We start from the raw sequence: 20,659 nt of genomic DNA, 5'->3' as shown, positions 1-20,659 counted from the left end.
GTAGAAAAAAAAGGCAAAAAAAAAAAAAGAAGACACAACAGTAATTGTTGCGTGCACTCTTATTTTTAAATTCTAAATACAGCTTGTGGCTATTCAATGCTATAAAACAGACTTCATGACTAAATGTAATGGTAACCCCCAAAAATTCATTTATCCTTCTGTATCAGAAAAATGACTTCTGAAGAACAAAACTTGTCTGCAGTTTTAAGTAAGCTGTATCTTTGAGTGTAACTTTGGAGTAATTGTTTTTATGTTGTATAATATGACCCAAATATTGTGTTTTTGTCAGCATGTCTAATAGGTTGCTCGGTACCCTTGTTCTGCACAGGTCATTGAGCCCATTCATGTTCAATGATATACAGTATGAATGCTCATGGGTAGTTTGATACATGTTTAATAGAAGGTGAAGAAAATGGCACAAGTTTTTTTTTTGACCTTCTGGAAATGCATTTCCAGATGAAGTGAATTGCACTTTTAGCTTCATCAATGAAAAGAGAAAATCTGGGGTAGAAAATGTTTAATTACTGCAGATAAACTTCTGAGAGCTGGCCAGTCATTTCCTGCGATTGCCATTATAATGCAAATTAAAGGAACATTTGTTTTAGATAAATTATTGTACGAAGTGAAAGGTCATCACAAGCATTTTCATCTCACTTCTGAGTTCTTGGATTAGTTTGTGCTACTTGAACACCCTCATCTCTGCCCTCAGTGCAAAATGTTCTGAATGAGTAACTCTGCTCAGGGCTTTTAGCTTGAGACTACATGAAAGAACTCTGAATACTTGATCATAAGTAATATGATACTAAAATTTGATGTCAGTGGGCATTAAAAAAATCAAAAGCGGGCAACTTACTTCTTAGAAAGTAATTACTTGATATAAAAAATTGTTATGATGATTATGATGACAAAAATTCTCTACTGTCAATAAAATGCATGTTATATTGAACAGACAAATATGAAAAGAACCCTGAAAGCCTACTCCTAGATGACCTTTAACTTTATTAATGTAGAATTAAAATGGTTTGAGGTCATTCTGGTGCATTTACCAAGTTGCACAAACCAAATTCATGAGACACAGGACAGGCAGTTCAGGCACAATCCCGGATAATTTTGGTGGAGTCCCAGCACAGAGGTGGTAGAAGCTAGCGACGGTTATCTGGAGTATGGAGATACTTTTACTCTCTGACATGTCACTGAACTGATGGGTGTGAGAAATAATTAGAGTGGTGTGGTGGAGTGTGACTCTGAATTGAACCAAGTGGGATAACCCTTCACCTCTTGATGGTGGTGCTTGGAGAGGAGTCTGACCTTGGGCAATGAAGAGAAGTAGGTGCTCCTCCAACGTGCCTCTTCTCTGGCAGATCACCAGCCTGTGTCTTCTTGCTCTGAAGATTGCTGGCAGAGGAGTGGGGCAAGTGAGGCAATGACACATTGATAAGAATTTGTAGGTTTTTTTATCAGAGTAAACATAGCATAAAGGAGTTGTAAAACTTAGTGAAGGTACAGTGTCACATATTCTGAAGGACTGTATGGAGGGTTCATGTGGTGAGGTCTGGTAGAATAATATGATGGGAAGAAGTATGTGTCAGTCTGTATTTAAGTGTCTTTTAACATGATGTCTCTAGGGTCTGTTGTCAGAGAAGTCTCTTTCCCAGTGTTCCTGCCTAACACAGTTGATGGATGGCAGATGACAGTGGTGCATACAACTTGTACACGATGTAAGGACTTAAAGATCACGGTGGCCTGTCTCAAACACTCTTAAGGTCCTGGAAGGACTTTGCCATGAGATAAGCATAGAATAGAGCAACAAGATGCCACTAACTCCAGACTTGGTGGAAGTGAGATCTTGTTAGCACATCCAGACAAAAATTCCCACAATAACAAGCAGTGTAAAGAAGCAACTGCTTACACACATATCACCAGTCAAAGAAAGATCGCCTGAAGTTATGGGACAGATGTCACTGGCAATCACCAAAGACCACCACAGTCCCCTGTGAATACGCCTCCATGGATACCTGGAACTTGGACTGTAAGATAAGCCCCCACAGTGGGAACTTGAGATAAGATAAAGGTAGTGCTATTGTCTGGGTGTTATCTCAGACCTAGGGGGAGGTCAACAAAGCCGGGGGAGAAGAATGTATCACTGATAATGGGCACAAAGAATGACGAATTTATGGGCCACAAGGAAAGCTTAGTGTTAGGTTTAAAGCACTGATCACTACTACTACTCTCTATGAGTAGTGGCCCCAATTTTCTTGCTTTATCTAGAACACTCCTGGGAATGGCACGCTCACTCATGCTTGTGGGTTTACGTTCATTACTTCGGTGGGAAAAAAAAAAATCAGCTACTGACATTGTGGTGTTTCTCTTCCAGCTCCTGGTCTTAAGAGTCTTCAGGAAATGGAAGTGGGACTATCATTAGTTACAGGACTGTCTCACACCTCGGTGGCATTCAATATGGTATAACATTCCACGTTTGTGAAATTGTTTTACCATTGAGGAAAATGGCTAGTTGGCAGCTCTGTGACATTGCTGGCAAATCATCAGTAATTGGTTTCCTTTTCATGGAGGATGGAGGGTTACGAATTGGGAATAATATGCACTAGAGGCAAAAAAGCTGTGCTAAAATGCTAAACAGCACTTACGACACAGAATTAAAACATTTAGAACAGGTTTTGTCTAATTAGAATTTCACTGAGGTTTAGAGATCAAATACAGTGCAAAGTTTCTCCTCACCTTATCTTTGTCATATTTGTGCTTGGAGATGTACTCTGCAGTTTCCAGCATATTACACAGCTTATTTCCAAACTAATTGGGAGGGAGTGGCCCTTCTTTAACTAGATATTTTGCTTTTTACCACAGGCATACTTTATTAATTATGGCAAAGTACACTGCAGGCATTACAAATCTTACTGTACACATGCTAGTGTCCTCTAATTTGATCTAAATTATGGGCATTTTTGTTGATCTTTTGCCAACTCATTGGTCCAGTTTCAATTTCCAGAGTGTTTTTTAATCTAGTCTCAGTCCTACCCCTGGATTTATTGTTCCTTGTATAAGATTGATCTGAAAGTCTACTTACCATACTACTGTTGTGTTTGATAGAAAAATTTAACTGCTTGAGAGTAAGTGGATGACAAATTAATAACACTTCAAGAGCAACTTTCAGAATGAACAAAGCTCTTTGTGGTCACTATAAGTAAGACCAAGATTTTGCCTGAAATGAGATGTTGCAGTAATGCCAAAGCCTGTACTGCAAGAAGGGGTAAAGGAAGGGACTAATTGCTTTGATACACAGTTTTGGAGAGTGAATAGATTACCAAAGTATGCTACAAGAGAAGTAGAAAACCAGCTGTGAGAGACGGAGAGCTGCAGAGTGCTCTGCCACCAGGCAGCGGGTACCTTGTGCAAGAGAGGAGCATTCAGAGATGAAGCTCACCAGCCCCATCAGAAAAGCTATAAATGAAACATGAAAGTGGTGGGTGGGTACAATATGGCTGCTAGCAAGAATTTTTCTTGCTTCTTTCCAGTCCTGTGAGATACTTTTCTCTCTCACGGAAGACATTAGCTGAGTTCTATAAACTATGAACACCTGCGACCTTGCAGAGTTTGTTTATGGTACAGTAGAAAAATATTTTGACAATGGATGTTTTAGGATTTTAGCCAATCACCCCAAGGGGTGGCTGATTCTTTGACCAATTAGACTATGAAGAAAAAGTCTATAAAAGAGTTTGTAAAATAATTAAATAAATCAATCTTGGTGCACAATTCCTGCCTGTTGGATCTCTCCTCTTCTCCCTACCACTGATGGACGCTGTAATATTTGGTGACCCCGACGTGATCTGCACACTGTGATGTGTCCTGCACGCTGCGAGCCAAGCCGAATTTCTTTAGGGGTACACTGTTCCCTGCCCCGCCCCCTGGACCGGGATGTCCAACGGGACTGAGAGAATGGCGAACAGCGGCTTGAAAAATGATACAGTGCTATCAGTCTGGAAAGGTATTATCAGTTCAATGAATGCCTCCGTCTCTGAGGACTTGCTCTGTGAACTGTTAGACTGGGGTGATTTGCACGGCGTCTCCCCAAACACAGACACCACCCTGGATTTTGGGCTGTGGCAGAAACTAGGCTGTGCTATCCTGAGCGAGCTCCCATCTGGGGATCCATCAGTGCTAGAATTATTATGCACTTGGCAGTCTTTGTTTAATCTGCTGATAGACCTTGACTGTAGCAGTAAAGCTGGTTCGTCTGTTTCGGAGGCATGTGATGGAGAGATATCTGAAAACCTCCCCCCAGCTCCACAGGCGGGGGATGCCACGGAGCCTGCACCGGGTCGCCCTGCACTGCCGCGGAACCCCTCACCCCCCGAGGATGCCACGCCGGCAGAGCAACTGGCGGGGGTGTTGGGGCAGCGGGATGGCGCACAGCCCGCCCTATCTTTTGGCTCAGTGGTGGCCACCACGTTTTCGGGGCCGCGGTTTAGTGGACTCACATCTTGGACTCCCATGGCGGCTCCTAGCCTGTCTGCGCAGGCGCCTGCCATGCCAAGGGTGCCCGGATGGATGCCTTTGGCTGGCATGGCTCCAGACAGTGCTGTGGAAAAGCAGAACCAAGCAATCGACCTTCTAATACGGCATCTGCCTTTGTTGACAGAGCTGCCAAATATCTCACGGCAGCTCTCGGAACTGCTCAGCTTGCAAAAGCAGCTGCTGCAGCTGCAGAGGCGTCCCACCACGCAGGGCCCGCGCCACCCGTGAGAGTGGTGCAGCTAGTTAAGGCTTTCTGGCCCTGATTTTATAGTCAGTCTAAGGTCATATGGATCCTTGCTGACACTGTGAGCACGGCTGTGGCTGTATCTTACCTTTCCTACCCTTGCCCAGGCTCCAGCAGTCATGGATGCTGGCTGTGAGCATGCAAGATGAAACATCATTCTGGGATCATGGTTTACAGGCCTGATCTCATCTGATGTTTGGGGTGAGGAGACCATGAGACTGATATTAATTCCTTTGTCTTGGCTGTACCGGACTGGTTACTCATTTGAATCAGGACCATTTCTAGGCCCTAAGGATTTTACATTTATTTAATTCCACAGTCATTAAATAGATGTCTGAAATGTTTTCTCTCCCTTAATCCCTGTTTTTTTTTTTTTAATTTTCTTTTTTGAAGCAGTTTTGGTTGGCTACATGCTGAGTCTCTCACTCATTGCAGCATTTAGCAAGAACAGTCTGGCAGATAGACTTGGCTTATGAATCCATTTTCATAATGTTCCAACATCCATATCATGGCTTTTTCCTGACAAGTGGGAGATTTAAAAAAATAATAATAAAAAATAAGGACATTATAACCCAGCAGGAATTATTTTTGCACAGTTACATCTTAATGCAAGAACTACATAGAAGGAGGCTTTCTAGGTCAGCATAATAGAGCTGTAGAGTGGGTCTGGGTTTTGTTTTCCTTCATGTTTGTTTTTTTAGTGCCTGCTATGGTTTGATGAACTATGCCATGTGTGCTGTTTCAGAGACATCACAAAGAATCAACAGTCACAGAAGGAGCACAACATTGTCAAACTGGAGCCACAGGAATTTGTGCATTTCTGTTTTGTTTCAGTGCATCGACCCTCCAAGAAAAGTGTCAGACATTCAAAAAAATCGCTGTATAAGACCAGTTTTATATATATACATTTTAAAAAGCTTGCTGCTGATATGTGTGGGAGACAAGAGCAACCACATTAGAAAAATCTGCAGTGCCCAGGCTGAAGAGATGTTGCAAGTTTACATGATGCCCAGCAGAAAAAGACCCTGTTATCCCCACAGGCAGTCTTCTAACATCTGTGACACTAATTTTTTTGTTAGGGAATTAAAGTTTTTCAGTTTTTAAAGAGATTTGCAAAGGATTTCACTGACTTATAGGCTCATTCTCCTAATCAGTAAGTCACCATCGACTTCCCCTCAAGCCCATAAAACGTGATGCTACCAGCCACAGCCATGCCACTGGCTCTTCCTGCCCCAGCCCGTGTGCTGCCAAGCCCTATGTGTGCACCAGTCAGCAGATGCAGTCCTCACTTCTCAGCAAACTAACTGGAAGGTGACAGAAGCAACAGAAAACCTTTCTCCCCTTTAGTGCTGCTGGCAAGATAAGCAGCACAGGAACATGTTTGCCTGGGAGATCATCACGTGTCAGAAGGCATTAAATGGGTCCAAGCAACTTCAGAGCCTGCTGTGCAAGACAGGAGATGCACATAAAGTCACCGCTTGTGTCTTGGTGAGCTCACACTAAATGAGACATTTTAGATGGAGCTGCTTGCACAGTATTTTCTTGGTCTGTTAAAATCTCCTCCTCTTGAACTGGGCCTGTGCAAAACATACGCTGCTTTGCCTGAGCATGTATTTTTAAATTATTCATTGTGTTATTCAAATCAAACATTGCAGTGTGGCATGTACCATCAGAAAGTGTCAAGGTTTTTTTGAAGGTATTTTTTCTGTGTTTATGGACTGCCTCATACAAGCAGCCACAACTAATGAGCTATAACCTCTACTGCACAGTGTGTTCAGGGGCTGCTTTGATGCAAGTGGTAAGCAATGCATTTTAAGAGACAGATTATTTTAAATATTTTCTGAAACAAGTATTTTCATGTTTGTTTTTATTGTGGTCAAGAGGTCTTAGATACAAGACCCTCTAAAAAGTTCACTTAGTGGGATGGATGTTTCTCTACCTTCTTTTCAGGATAAATCCTGTTCTTCAGAGCATGGAAAAATCCCATAAATGTTGACAGAATAAAACATGTTGTGTGTTTCTGCAAAACGTTGGAAGATATAAGGGCCTGTAAATTGCCTTTACTATAGATACAGTAATTATTTGCTTAAGTTTTGTTAAATCAATAATTTTAAATTTTTAGAAGTGTTTTAATTTCCTCCTTACTCATTCTCTAAAATATCTGAAATGAAATTAAAAATGGTCAAGACAGTTTTCTCTTAGCTGGTTCCAACAAACAGGCCTGTTCAGTCTGAGATTTGAAAGGCTTTCCACCCATCTGTTTTCTTTTCTGGTCTTTGGCATTTTACCCACAGAGATTAAGTGATAGAAGAGGTAACATCTGTACTCTTTCCAAACCTGGATTACACTCTATGGGAAATAAACATAGGAAATTCAGTGGAATTAAACTTTTATAAAAGGTCTGTAACAGAGGAGAGTGTGTAAGTTTGTGTACACAGTAAGCACAGGGAAGTCATCGCTTGTCCTCTGGGTTTCATGCTAGCATACAGCGGAAGGCTCAACAGAAAAAAGAGAGAGGGTGTTCTTGTTTATTCAAGATTATGCCTTTACTTAACAAAGAGCTGTTTCAGATAACCTATAATACTGATTTTCTGTTTTGTGGGCTAGAAACAAAAAAGGAAATTGGAGACAATAAGGGAAATTCCATTTTATAAGTAATAACTGGAAGGAGTGTCACCGTTTTTCCTTTTGTAGCAACAAAGATGGCACTCTTAAATAGCATAATCTTGAGGCAGAGCTTTTACACACACAGGGCTTCATTTATGGCACTCCAGCTTCTGCTAAAATTAGTGACTCAGAAATAAGGCAGGTAGCTTTCCTTTGATACAAATTCCTATTGCATGAATATTTCATGAAACTTTCTAGACAGATGGAAGTAGAAAACAAAAACTTGCCTTAGCTACACAAAATGTACCTCAGAATGAGAGTCACTGGGCTGTTTTCTAGAAATATGACAAAGTTCTGGTCCATGTTGCTGGAGAAAAAGACAGAAAACCCAAGCATTGAACATACTGCTCCAGTGACCAAAAGGAAATTACCAATACTTGATATTAGTAATTTTTTGCCAGGAACAACCTGAAAACAGGAGTTCAGTGGTTCCTACTGTGGGCTTAATTGTTTGATTCTGCTCCACAATAGCTTCAAACTTTGCTTGTCTTTTCAGGTGATGGTAGAAGAAAGTCACCCACTGTCCAGGACAGTTAATGGCAAAAGTGAATAATCTGAATAACCTCAATAAAACTCTGAATTGTGAAAAATTTACATCCATTCTCTGCTAATCCAGTGAAAAAAAAAGAGAAATCTATCAGTAACCCAGACCTGCTTACTATCTTTTCTCACTTTGAGAGCATTCCCTACACAGTCTTTGGCAAAACCTGTGTATTTTTATTGAAAATTTTGTCTAGGTGATTTGACCATTTCCTATCAGATGAAGAAATTCCAAGTCAAAAACTTACAAGAAAATTATGTTAATCTCCAGGAAATATCACTAGTCCAACATAGAGGGAAAGAAAGAAACGTGGTGGCACAAATCATACTTAAATAACTCATATGGTGCTCTGATGGGATACGTGTTTTGCCCTGTAGTGGTATGTAATGGGAAGTGGAGAAATAGTATAAAACAAAGTCAGATATTATAGGGGAAGCAGATGCAAAAGAGAAGTTGTTTAATAGATTGAATTGCTGAAATTATTTAAATTGTTAAAATAGTTCTCTCAGCATCTTGGAAGATCTAGAAATTGTCTCTTTCAGATTAATTAGTCACATCAAACTCTGCTTTGTGCTCATCCTCATCCAAGTGGAAAACATCTGGCTTTGAGCTATCAGAGATCATAACTGTGCTAATAGAAGATTCTGAGAGCAGTGAGAATTATTTAGCATTTGCCTTTTTGAAGTACTTAAATTTTCTTCTCTTAATGATGTTTCAGCTTCAAAAATTTGAAAAAAAGAGAAAGGTCAAATACATAAGAGGCAAGAAAGTTCAGCACACACATAGAAGGGTATTCTTTGAAAGTCTTCAGATACCAAGGACCATATTTTCCATTAAGCCATGAGCAAAAAGAAAATTTTTACAGCTAAGACTAGGAAGATTCTAAATGTCGTAAACTGCAGAGGCTATCTCACAGCAATAACACAGGTTTTGCAACATGCAGAGCCAAGCTAGGACAAAGTGAAATTGATCTCTGGAAGTCTGTACACACTTCAAGGTTTCAGAAATCATTTTCTACTGACACTTTGCCTGTGGTCTTTATAGGCATTTTTTATCCATGCTTCAGCACAGTTCCTCTGTTACGATCCATCTTAGGACTAATACAAACTTACCTTTTGGTGCAAATGTTCTTTGTGTAATTTATGGAATGAAGAGCAGAGATTTTTATATCTTTTTATTGCTTAATGCTTCATAATATGGAACAAAGAGTCTACATTACATTTCAGAGATGCTGATATAAGGAAGAGGATAAGAAGACAAGTGCATCTTTAATACTATGTTAATTTACAAAAGGACAAAAATATAAGTGTTTGTTTCACTGACTTTCACAAACTAAAAAATCTGAAAATATTTAAAAATTTCTGTCAAGCATGCTCTCATCTTTTCTCCTATTTTGATACTGCATATTCTGTGTTATAATAATTCTTTAGGTAAAAATTCGCTATTTTATCATAATTTCAAAATATTTTCTAATTTACCATAATTTCAAACGCTTTTGCAGTCATTTTCTAAACCTTAATCCTTGTTATCTTACAACCATTCTGTGATTATAGAATAAGACATGGGATATTTGTTGATTAACATGGCATTCATTGGAGATGGCTTGAGTAATACGTTTTAACATAGTCCCACTGCTTATTGCAACAGTTTTAACAAGATCAAATTATTGATATTTCAATTTTTTACATTTTAAAAATTAATAACTTGATGAAGAGAGGTTACATTTGCAAACCTGCCTGAACTGGTTTTGTGTGTTTCAATGATAAAATACAATGATAATTGTATGGTGTGATAAAAATATGTATTTACATATTGGTAAATCCACTCTTATACTACTATTTAATTAATTCCGCACAGTTGTTGCTAATAACACTTATCACTCAGTAGTGTACACAATTTAAAGAAAAGATTCTGGTGGCTGATTTTGCATGTTTTCTGCTAAGACTGAGTGTTTCCAGACAGAAATTATACTGCTTTCTTTTGTGGAAATGATTCACTGGTGCACCTTATATTGGAACTATGCCTCAAGTCATTACATCTAGCCATGAGACAAAGGAAAAGGGTATCACTTTCTGGCAAAAATTCAAATATTTCAATGTAGAGATGCAGAGCTTGCTTACATTTTAGAATCTGGAAATCTGGGTGGTGCAGGGTGAAATATCTTCTCAGGAAGGGCAATTGCTGGTCACGACATGGTCAGAATTTGAAGAATTAGAATTTAAGATTAGAACGAAATGTGAAGCTGCTTATAAACAAATCCTCTTCCAGAACAAACAAAAGCTCTTTATGTTAGAACCTCCAATTTTGAAGCAGAAAAGGTGATCTGAAGTGTGAGACAACCACAGACTTGAAAATGGTGTGGAAAGGTAAGCAGGAATGCTGAAAATAGAAGAGATGCTACAAGGGGGGAAAAAAAGTTACCTTTCTCTTCTTGCTTCTGTTGTTGAATGCATTGATTTTTGGATTCAGCCTCCTCAGCAGTGTTCAAACTGCTAATCATGTCTGCAGTGTTTTTGTTTTCTGCTTCATCATTTACTCTTTCCAAAACAGCTGGTCCTTTGGAGTCAGTAGCTGATAGGATTTAGGTGCACACGAGGCTGAATGTTGCACTACAGGAAAGCTGTTAGTTTGCTTCTTGTGATGTGTGGTCTAGGGCTAATGGAGCATTTCAAACTTGAGTGCCTTCACTAAATGAATGGAACTGGCATTTGGTCAGTTCTAGAGAGTTTGGTACCTAATCCCAATTCCATAGTGTCTTCTCAGGGTCAGTGGTGGGATTTAGACTGGAAGCGAGGAAAGGTAATGTTTAGTACAAAGGAGGATGAAGACAAAATGGTGACTGCAAGCAGTGCCAGATGGGACTGCTGGTCTAACTGAAGGGTGCTTTTGGAAGCTACTCTCTGCTACTTGGCTCTTAGTACACTGAGAGAAATTTAGTCTTGATGTGGGCCAGTATTTGTGTGCCTTAGGAGCAGCTTCAGAAAGAAACTGAATCAAATGTGTAGCACACAGGGAGCCTGTAGAGGACAGCATGGAAGGTGCTGGGCAAGAGTTTAATAAGGATATTAAAGGATGGTGGTATGGTGTGCTTTATCTTTTATATTTCTAATGATATATACATCAGTAATGAATTAACACATTTACATTGATTTTTTTTGTTATTCCTCATGAACGGCCAGTTACAATATCTCTGATGATTGTTAGCACTCTATTGTAGACATATTTTAGCAAGATAGGGACTCAAACCCCTCATCCTTCTTCCCTTGAAGTATGTGGTACCAAAAAACCCACTAAAAATTAAGGTTTATTGTATCCATTTGAAGCTTGCGCTTGGGGGAATTTTTTCTCAGACATCTTAAACAAGTTCTATTTGTTCTGCCTACTTTAGCTTTTTTTCTACTTTGGAGATAAAATGAAAGATGTTTCCTTTAAAAGCAATTTTCTCAAATCTTCTACAAAAGTGGAAACCAGTGGGTTTAATAATTCCCTTGGCAACCAGCTCCCTAGGCAACAATGCAGCAATTATAAATAATATTAATAAGTTCATCTGATTGCTTCTGATAACAAGCCATTTCAGAATCCCTCTTTTCTTTTTATAGCATAGGGCACTGGTTGTTGAGAAAGAGGCAGAAATATTCATGTGAGTATGCATGTGTGAGAGAAAGAGAAGCAGAACTGATTTGCATACTGAGCTACAATACATAACTGGAAAAAGAGCAGCAGGAATTCATTTTTAGAGATTTACTTGTAGGGGTGTTATGACCATCCTCTCCAAAACAGAATAAAAGCAAAAACCTAAACCTAATGAAAAGTGTTATTCAGTAAACAACCCATATGAAAAATTTAATTGACTTACTATGGTATAAAATGGAAGTGTGCCATAATCAAGGGTTTTAAGAAGTAATTTGAATACTTCCATTTTTATGGCAGCCAGTCAGGAGTATTTTGCAAGGCCTTGATCATTCTTTAAGGGGGGCAGTCACAGGTTCCTGGCTGCTGTACCCAAAAATGAAATGAAAAGAAAAAAAAAGGAAGAAGAAGGATCCAGAGGAAGAAAGTTTGAAATTCATGTTCTTAAACCTGAAAATGTGTCGTGTTTGTTGGTAGGAAAAAAGAAAAGGTGTGGATGGGCATGACAGAACTTGTACAGAGTATTGCTCTGTGAAACAGCTGTGCATTCAAGAGCTCTAACCTGAAGTAGAGCTAACCTGCTTTCATTCTTGCAGTGTGATTCAGTGTTTTTCTGGAATTACAGAACTTAAAATACACAGAAATCTCATTTGGAATAATGTTTCAATAATTACAGCTCACAGAATAAATATATTTATGTAGAACAAATAGAATTTGTACTTCACAAGCAGCGCTACCACTAGTGGAGATTGATGTATAGCATGTAAAAAAATTGCTGATAATGAAATGTTTGCCCACATATCCTCTTGAAGCTGTGTATACATAAGCATTTCCTTATAGAAATATATATAAATATTACTGTTTAGATTGGTAGGGACAATGTTCTGTCATAAAAATAAATGTTATTTTATTTTATTGGATGTAAAAGTGATATGAAGAGATTTCATCTCTTTCCTAGAATTTTCATGAACTCAAACAGTGGCTGACTGACTGAATCTGATATATCAGTAATGGTTGTTCATCTAAATGATCTTCACTGTTGTTTCCTATGTTTTTTCTCATCTTTGACCTCAATAAACAATGATTTCATATGTTTTCTAGTTAATTACACAAAGTTATTTAGTACTTTCTAGCCAAGAATGGGATGCAACTGGGTAATTATTTCCAATTAGCAGTTAATATATTATTCCAGTAAAAATTAGCTTTATTTTTCACTTTGTGTTTTACATAATTTATTTTGTAATTTGTAATATCAGGAAGTACCAAATCAGGTACCTGAAAAAAGACCAAGAAAACTTGAAACAGTGTAAGTCAATTTTCATAAAGAACTATTGAACAACACCTTCAAAGGCATATAGAATTGTGTTATATGCAGGTGATTAGAAAGTGCAGTAATTTATCTAAATTCTGCCTGATTCCCTGGATTTATTTCTGTTAACTTGAAACACAAATGATATTTTGCAACATCTTAAACATTTCAAACCTTTCTTGAGCAGGTATTAATTAAAAGAAAAATAAATCTTGTACTGTTTGTTTGGTTTTTTTTTTCCTTAGGTATTGCTGTGTTATTCAGACATTGGAAAGCAAACATCAAACTTCCATGAAGATAGGACTTCCAGATCACTCTGAAGACAATATTTTCATTGCACTGCACCTACAAGAGCAAAGAGCACTCAAGATCTGCTGAGTTAAATGAGTACAACGTCACAGCTTTTAGATTCTCTTTCACATTAGTACTTCTCGCAGTGTTATTCCACAACCACTGGAGATGTTGAAGTTCATAGAGTAATAGCTCAGTATGTCAGCCTACTGTCTGAAACATGAATCTCTATGATGACTGCCTTCATTTTAAGCACAGATGCAGATGGATAGGTTTAATTTAATTTGCTAAAAATGCCTTAAATGGGATTATCCAAAATGGTTAAGAAACGTTAAAAATGTAAAATCTACATTTTTTAATGTCAAAGAACAAAACAAGACAGATAAATGACAGCTCAGGCTGAAGTGGTACAGGAAAGCTTGAATTCAAAATTGACCAGTATAAATGAGAATTGTTTTATCAATGATTTTTATTGCATCTGATTTGAACAAAACCCAAAGGATTAAAACCCAAGATATTTCTTCAACCCTGCTGCTGAATTTTCCTTTCTGTTACTGTTGTACATGGAGAAAATCAGTGATGATGACATTTGTTTAGATGCCTGGAATTAAGGTACTAGATGGAATATTTATTTTCTTAAAACCCACCATATCTCTTCATTGCTCAAGGTGGTGGGGAGGCAAGATTTTATTGGTCTTGATGCCAGTGATAGGCACTGTAATTTCTCTGGGGAAATGACTAACTACATTCTGCAAAAGCTTTGATGGTTGTTATGGTTGTTTTAGTACCAGGCAAAGGAAGATCTGAGACTTTTAAAAAGTTCTATTTTAAGAGTGTGTGAGATAAACGGAGAAGTAATGTGTTCAGACTTTTTTTTTTTTTTAACTGATTTATTTCTGTGTGTTTTTACCAATAGTTGTTCTCAGGAAATCATCTCCAACCTCTCAACTTTCTCTGTCTCCATATGCAAATGCCAGGTATAAGTAGCACTCACAGGTAGGTCTGCAGAGGCTTTTGCTGTAGTTCACGACTGTGATACAAAGGGCAGGTTTCAGAAAGAAAGCCTAAGCAACAAAGAATAGGAAAGGTTCAGAAAAAAAATCTATTCAGAGAAGAAAGAATGAAAAAGGGATATATGCAGAAGCTGGAGGTTTTATGATCTATAAGTTAAGGAAAATTGGTCAATTGAGCTTAGAAAATAAGTAGCAGCATGGAAAATATGGAGATTCAGGGACAAATGTGCTTTTGATAAGTATTTTGGGAAGCAACATCTGTATCAAAGTGCATCCCACATGGCCATGACATCTTGGAGTTACATATGTGTGGAAAAGAGACAAAGGAACTCCTGAAGAAGCAGAAGGCAACAGAAGTTTCAGATGGATGCCAAGATCTAGCAGGATTTTGGTGCTCTGAAAAGAAAAACAGTATTTGGTAGCTTGTTAGTGTCTATTCAAGGAATGTTAGAATTGTTCTTTCATAAAAATAAATGGAATTACAGAGAAGATAACTGAAGGAATTATCAACTTCTCTTTCAAGCTAAAACCATCTCCGGAGTGACTACACCTAATTTTAAAAATAAATAGTCTATTTTTCCATGCAAATTATTTAATTCTAATTTAAAGAGCAAGACAACAATTTGGAACATTTGCAACCTGGCAAGCCCATCGTCTATGTCAGAAAACATGTACATAATCTGCTCATAGATACTGGCGCTAGTTACCCAGGCACAGACTGCTGTTTGAGTTCAAATTGAAAACACAGAGAAAATGTATTTGGTAGCTATAGTTCTGCCACAATTCATTCAGAGTTCTAATGCAGAGAGGCACAGGTAATATGTGCCTCACGAAAACATTGTATCTGAACAGCAAATGAAATATCCCATGAGTGCTTTACTCACACACCCTTAGTTAGGGTTGCTTTACTCAAAGAGATGAATTTGTTTGTGACACAAGTTTCCTCATCTTCTCAAAATATAAGGAAAACCCAGACTTGTGCTGAGTGCCACCTTGTAAGACACATGGTTAAAGTGGTTATAAATTCTTATTTGCACATAATGGCCCATCTAGCGAGGCTACTAACAATAGCTGTGGTGTGTCAGTAAACACCTGGATTAAATTTGACTACTTCAGTGGTGCTAAGCCTGTAACAGTGCTCTCAATAGTAGATGCTGGGCACACTGGAGCACCTTTACAAATTACATCATGCTTTCAGTCCCAGAAGAATAACAAAGTTCTGTAGAAAAATGTTTCTCGGTTTGGTAATCTAAAGGTTTTGTGTTGTCTTTATTTTTCTTTTTAAGCTTGTTCCACCATGATTAGTACATTTGAACACCACCGTTTTCCAGACAATTCCTTGATTGAGTTGGGGACCATGTTAGTTCTCCCCATGACCCGTCAGAGATAAAGAATTTGTTTACTGTAAATTCCTCACCACTTACTCCTATGCACCATCTGCCACTCTTACCCACAAAGAGCTGCATTCCTACTAATAGCTCTTTTGACTTGAGGAAAGTAATACAAGATATTTCATGTACAAGCTTGGGATATAATTGCAATTTTAATCTCCTTCCCTTACATATAAATCCTTAGTGTCAATGAATAAACTTATTTTAGATTTCACACTTTTATGTGACAGCTGAAGTTTTGCATCATCATGGTAAGTAATGAAGAGGGTACAAACTTTTCCATGAACTTGTTCCAGCTGAGCCTATCTGTATGTTTTTACTTAATTAGAAAATTAATGCTTTTTAACCAGTAATAGCATTTTTCTTGTCACATATCTGTGAGGTCCTGTTTTAAGAACAGGGAAAAAAGGACCTTGCTAGCACATTGTCCCTCAAAAGTTGGTGTGCAGCCCCCAGGCTTACATCTAGTGAGTCTTGTTTTATCCCTTTGTCCCTTCAAATATAGTTTAAAGTGCTTTCAATGAGTCCTGCTAACTCCTGAGCAAAAAACCTTTTCTCCCTTTGAGACAAGTTTTCGTATAATTTTATTTGAATTCCAGACTTTCACCATCTTTCTTAGCACTCTTTTAGAAGTGTCTGTCTAGAGGTGTCTTTCTGTCTTTCTTTTAATCTTTAGGATGCTCTTGTTCACCAAGTATCTTTTCTTCATTTATTTCATGAGTCTTTGTGTTCAGCATTGTCCAGGACTGTACATTGTATATAACTCCTTTACTGGAAGTAATTTAATTCACTGGGTATGTGTCATGAAGGGAATATTTTTTTCTTTCCTATGTAATGGAACATTATCAGCAAATCTTTCTGTATCTTAGTATTTTCATAGAATCACTGCATTCATCCTTTATATGTATTTTTCCTCTGAAGAGCCACAAATACAGGTCTTCACACATATTAAATTAATACCTTCTTCTTTTCAGAATTCGGTTTTCTAAGTTCAAGTAATCAGTAGGAGTTAAATAAAATACCATTATTAATACAGGTTCCTATTGCATGTACATGGTGTTTAATTAATTTCTTTGCTTTAAGAACAAAATGTTAAAACAGGTGTAAAGACCAAAAAATTTGTCAGCCTTCACATCAAATGGAACTCAATGTCTATCACACCACCTGTTTTCAAGAACCTAAGAGCCATAAATGAAGGTAAACAAAATATGCGTCCCAGTTTTATTGTTATTTTTTAAGGTCTTTTCCTATATATTTTTCAAAGCATCTGTGTCAGTGGTCTCTGGGCTCATTACACTCTTGTGGCTTCCATTCCTATTTTCATCACAATGACTGAGGACTGGTTAAGGCCCCTGATTGAGAAACCTATCTCTGTATCTTAAGCATCTTCCTTACAAAATATCCACTGTTCTGCCTTCAAAAAGTGATTGCTTTGTTTATAAGAATCCTTCACGAGTTATCAGACATTGCTTTACAGGTAAATTTATCTTGTAAAGACTTCAAAGGTGTGTTCTTCAAGAACATTGTTCCCAGTAAATGCAAGTAATGTTGGGAACACAGGTGAAAATTGCGAGACACAGTCCTTTATTGCCTTTTTCAGCCTCTTATTCTTGAATTATGACAGCTCTTCATTAATTTAGAGTCTCTTATTTCCATTTTTTAAAAATAGGAATAATATCAAATTCTGAGATTATTTACATAATCAAAGCTAATTTGGTCAAATTATTCAAGTGTGGCTACTACTGACTACTAAGTCAGCAATGCTTCTTAAGAGGAATTTAAATATTGATGAAGCCTGACAATTTTGGCTTTGTATTAACTTTTATATTGCATTATTAAGAAACCCATCTTCCAAATCAGGATTCTCATCTTTTTAAGCTCTACTTTTGAAAAGTCATAATAAAATTTTATTTAATTTTTTAATGCTATTAATATTAATCTATGTTATTTCCTTATTCTGTTCCTAGGTTTGTTATTTGTAGATAGTATGGCTGATATGTGAATGCCTACCCTTTTATTTTTGTCTGTTAGTAAAGTAGTTGTATTGGTAAGTGACAAACTATAACATATTTTTAAGGCATTTGTCTTTGGAAGACTGTGTAGTTTGAATATACATGGAAGACTAAAAGCAGCCTATTTAAATAACAATCAGCAAAATTTTACATGTAGCCACATGCTCATATATGTTGAACTGTGTAATTAAACAGCAAAAAACCCCAAATAAAGCAATTCAATGACAGAAGGATTCATACATACATAATCCTAATAAAACAACTTTTCCTACCATTAACTTTTTGTTGCAGCTATGAAATGATCTGCCATGATTACTTAAATCTCTCTTTTTCACCTTTAATGTCAAAAATCTCTGACACAAGTTTTCCTGAGCTACAGGTCTGCCTAAAAACATAGTGTAAAGAAAAAAAATAATTTTCAGATTTTAATTTTGTCATGTTTTCCTTTTGTTTACTATTTCTCCCCTTTTCTGTTAACAAGGAACTGCCACCCTCTCTTCTCTACACCACTCATTATTGTCTTGTCTGCCCCTGTTGCTGTGATGCCTCAGAATTTCCTGAGAGCAGTAGGATTTGTCTCAGCTCTCTGATCATGGCAGAGGGAGGGGTTGGTTTACGCTTGCTGGAGTGCACTTGTTCCTAATCATCATGCCAGATCCCTAAACTCTTTCTTTGCAATTAGGAAGCAAAGGCTGCAGAGTCCACATTCCTTCCTTCTGGCTTCATCTGTATGAAACACTGAAAGTTTGTAGGTTTCAGACTTATCTCCACTGCCTCCAACACCAGGCAGGCTTAATTGAAAATCAAAAATTAGTTTTTTAGGTCTACAGGTCTAAGTTTGGAAAGTACAAGTTAGGACAGAGAAGATTACAAAAAGAGAAACAGAAAACACAATTCCAGCTGTCTGGTTGTTTAACTTCTCATGAGGGTCTCTAGTGCTTGTGCCTCTGTACACTTTCCCTACTTCCTACCAGCCTGGATTCCTTTTTCTTCTCCCAAGAAACAGGCAGAAATGATGAATTCCAGTTCATATCTACACATGTGCTTGGTGGTTCAGCCAGACCCACTGGGTATTTACAGGTGACTTCCCAGCTCTGTCAAGCAGCAGTCATGCTGGCAGCTAACTGGTTTTGCCACAGTTTGGATATTCACCCTTTTTGTAGTGCTGCTTTCTTTTTCTATTTTTTTTTTTTTTTATAGCTTTCTATAGAAATGGCATGTGATGCTTCACTAATAGAGATGGCAATTTTAGCAACAAACAGTTTTTCCATGGCAACATAAAAGGAGCTAATGCCCTTGGTATTCCTGGTGTCCAGTATGATAGTATGCTTTCTTTTAATTTTTTGTTACAAGCAATCAAACCTTTTAGTTGCATTTTGGTGAGCTTTTCCATATCTCTAGTAATTTTAGTTTCTCCTTTCAACCTTGATTGTAACATTGGTATTTCTTTTTACTTTCTTCCTGCTACCCTGTGTATATTGGGTAGATTTGTACAGTGTTGACAATATACAGTAGTGTTTTCTCAAGAAAATATCTGGAAGATCACTGCTATTCACTGACTTCCATTTTAACAACAATTTTAGAGCCAGTTCTGTATGGCCATTGCCATTCTGATTACAGCAGAATGTTCTGATTTGCTTATCTTCTGAATGGTTATTATAAAATAAGAAGCTGTTTCACATTACAATATTTCCAGTGATCAATTATGAAAATTAAAACAAGTAGCCTTAAAATATGTGGGGATAGGGAGAAATATTAACTATTTTTCTTTATTTTACCAGGTTCACAAAGGGAAAACTAATTTTTCTCTGAAAGAAATTATGGTATACAAGTGCTTCCAGAGGAAGGCTTATTTTTATTATGCTATTCACATGATTTATTATTCATAAAGAACATTTGAACAGAAACTGGCCAATGTATGAGCCAAAATCCTGACTTCAGAGAGGCCATTTGGCTGTAGTTTTCACTGTCTAAATCAGTGGGGAATATTGCAAGCATGGTGAACTTCCTTTTTGAAAGTTAAATTTGACAAGATGTACTTACCAAAACATACATTGTAAAAGAAAATGAAGCATTTCTTTGATATTTTATGTTCTTTGTCTTGTGAGGTATAAAGAAATTCAGGATGCTTATTCTGTCCTGTATTTTCAGTATTTGTATTTTGCTAATTTAATTTTTTAACCTTGAAAAAGAAGTAAGAAAAATATTTAGGTCCAGTCTAATTTCATTTTAATTTGGCTCAATATAATATTAGCTAAAGGATGGTAATTAGACTTGCTAAAAAAGAATGCAACATGAAGAGGAGGAAATGGCCTTATTAAAAAAAATCTCAGCCAGTAGGAAAGATGGAGTCTTAGTCTTTATGGACGATCTTCTGTCTCCATAGGTAAGACATTTAGCCTTTCTTACACCAATCTTCTACCCCTAAGAAGAGCTAATATGCTGTTCTATCTGGGGGCTTTTGAAGTAAGTGCCTACAAACTCTTGTAGCATGTTTTAACTGAACAATGTTCTCTTTTGCTGTTGACACATGATAACTATACCATGTAAGAGAGACCGATGGCCTATTTACTATGTTTTCATTTGTGTTATTTATGAGAATTTGTTTTTACAATGTGCTTATTTAAAAAAAAAAAAAAAAAGGAAGTTTGGACTTATTTTGTTACAAGATTTCAGAAAACACTCCTTTATATACCATTAGCACTTCTGGATGTATATATTGTACCAGTGGTAGGCAAATCAGCATCAGGGAGGTGCAGCCTCACAGCTACCATGGCTTGAGAATTAGCTGGGAATGTAGGCTTTTGCAGTCAAATCTTGCTTCAAGCCTGTCCTTTTAGAAATTCATAATAGAATTTTTCTTCCTTTTTCTATACCTGCTTCTCACAGCAGGAGGTTTAAAATTGCCAGAGTTAAGCAGTTTAATAATTACTTTTGAAAAGTTAAAATGCACATGGCCAGGTAATTTCATTTTCATTTTGAAAATAAGTTTTTCCTCTTGTTTCTGAAAAAGGAGGTGGAAATTATGATT

Source organism: Corvus hawaiiensis, chromosome 1 (assembly GCF_020740725.1).
Source record: "Corvus hawaiiensis isolate bCorHaw1 chromosome 1, bCorHaw1.pri.cur, whole genome shotgun sequence".
NCBI classification, from domain to species: Eukaryota; Metazoa; Chordata; class Aves; order Passeriformes; family Corvidae; genus Corvus; species Corvus hawaiiensis.
The sequence above is the reverse complement of the archived record's forward strand: the minus strand, read 5'-3'. Positions refer to the sequence as shown.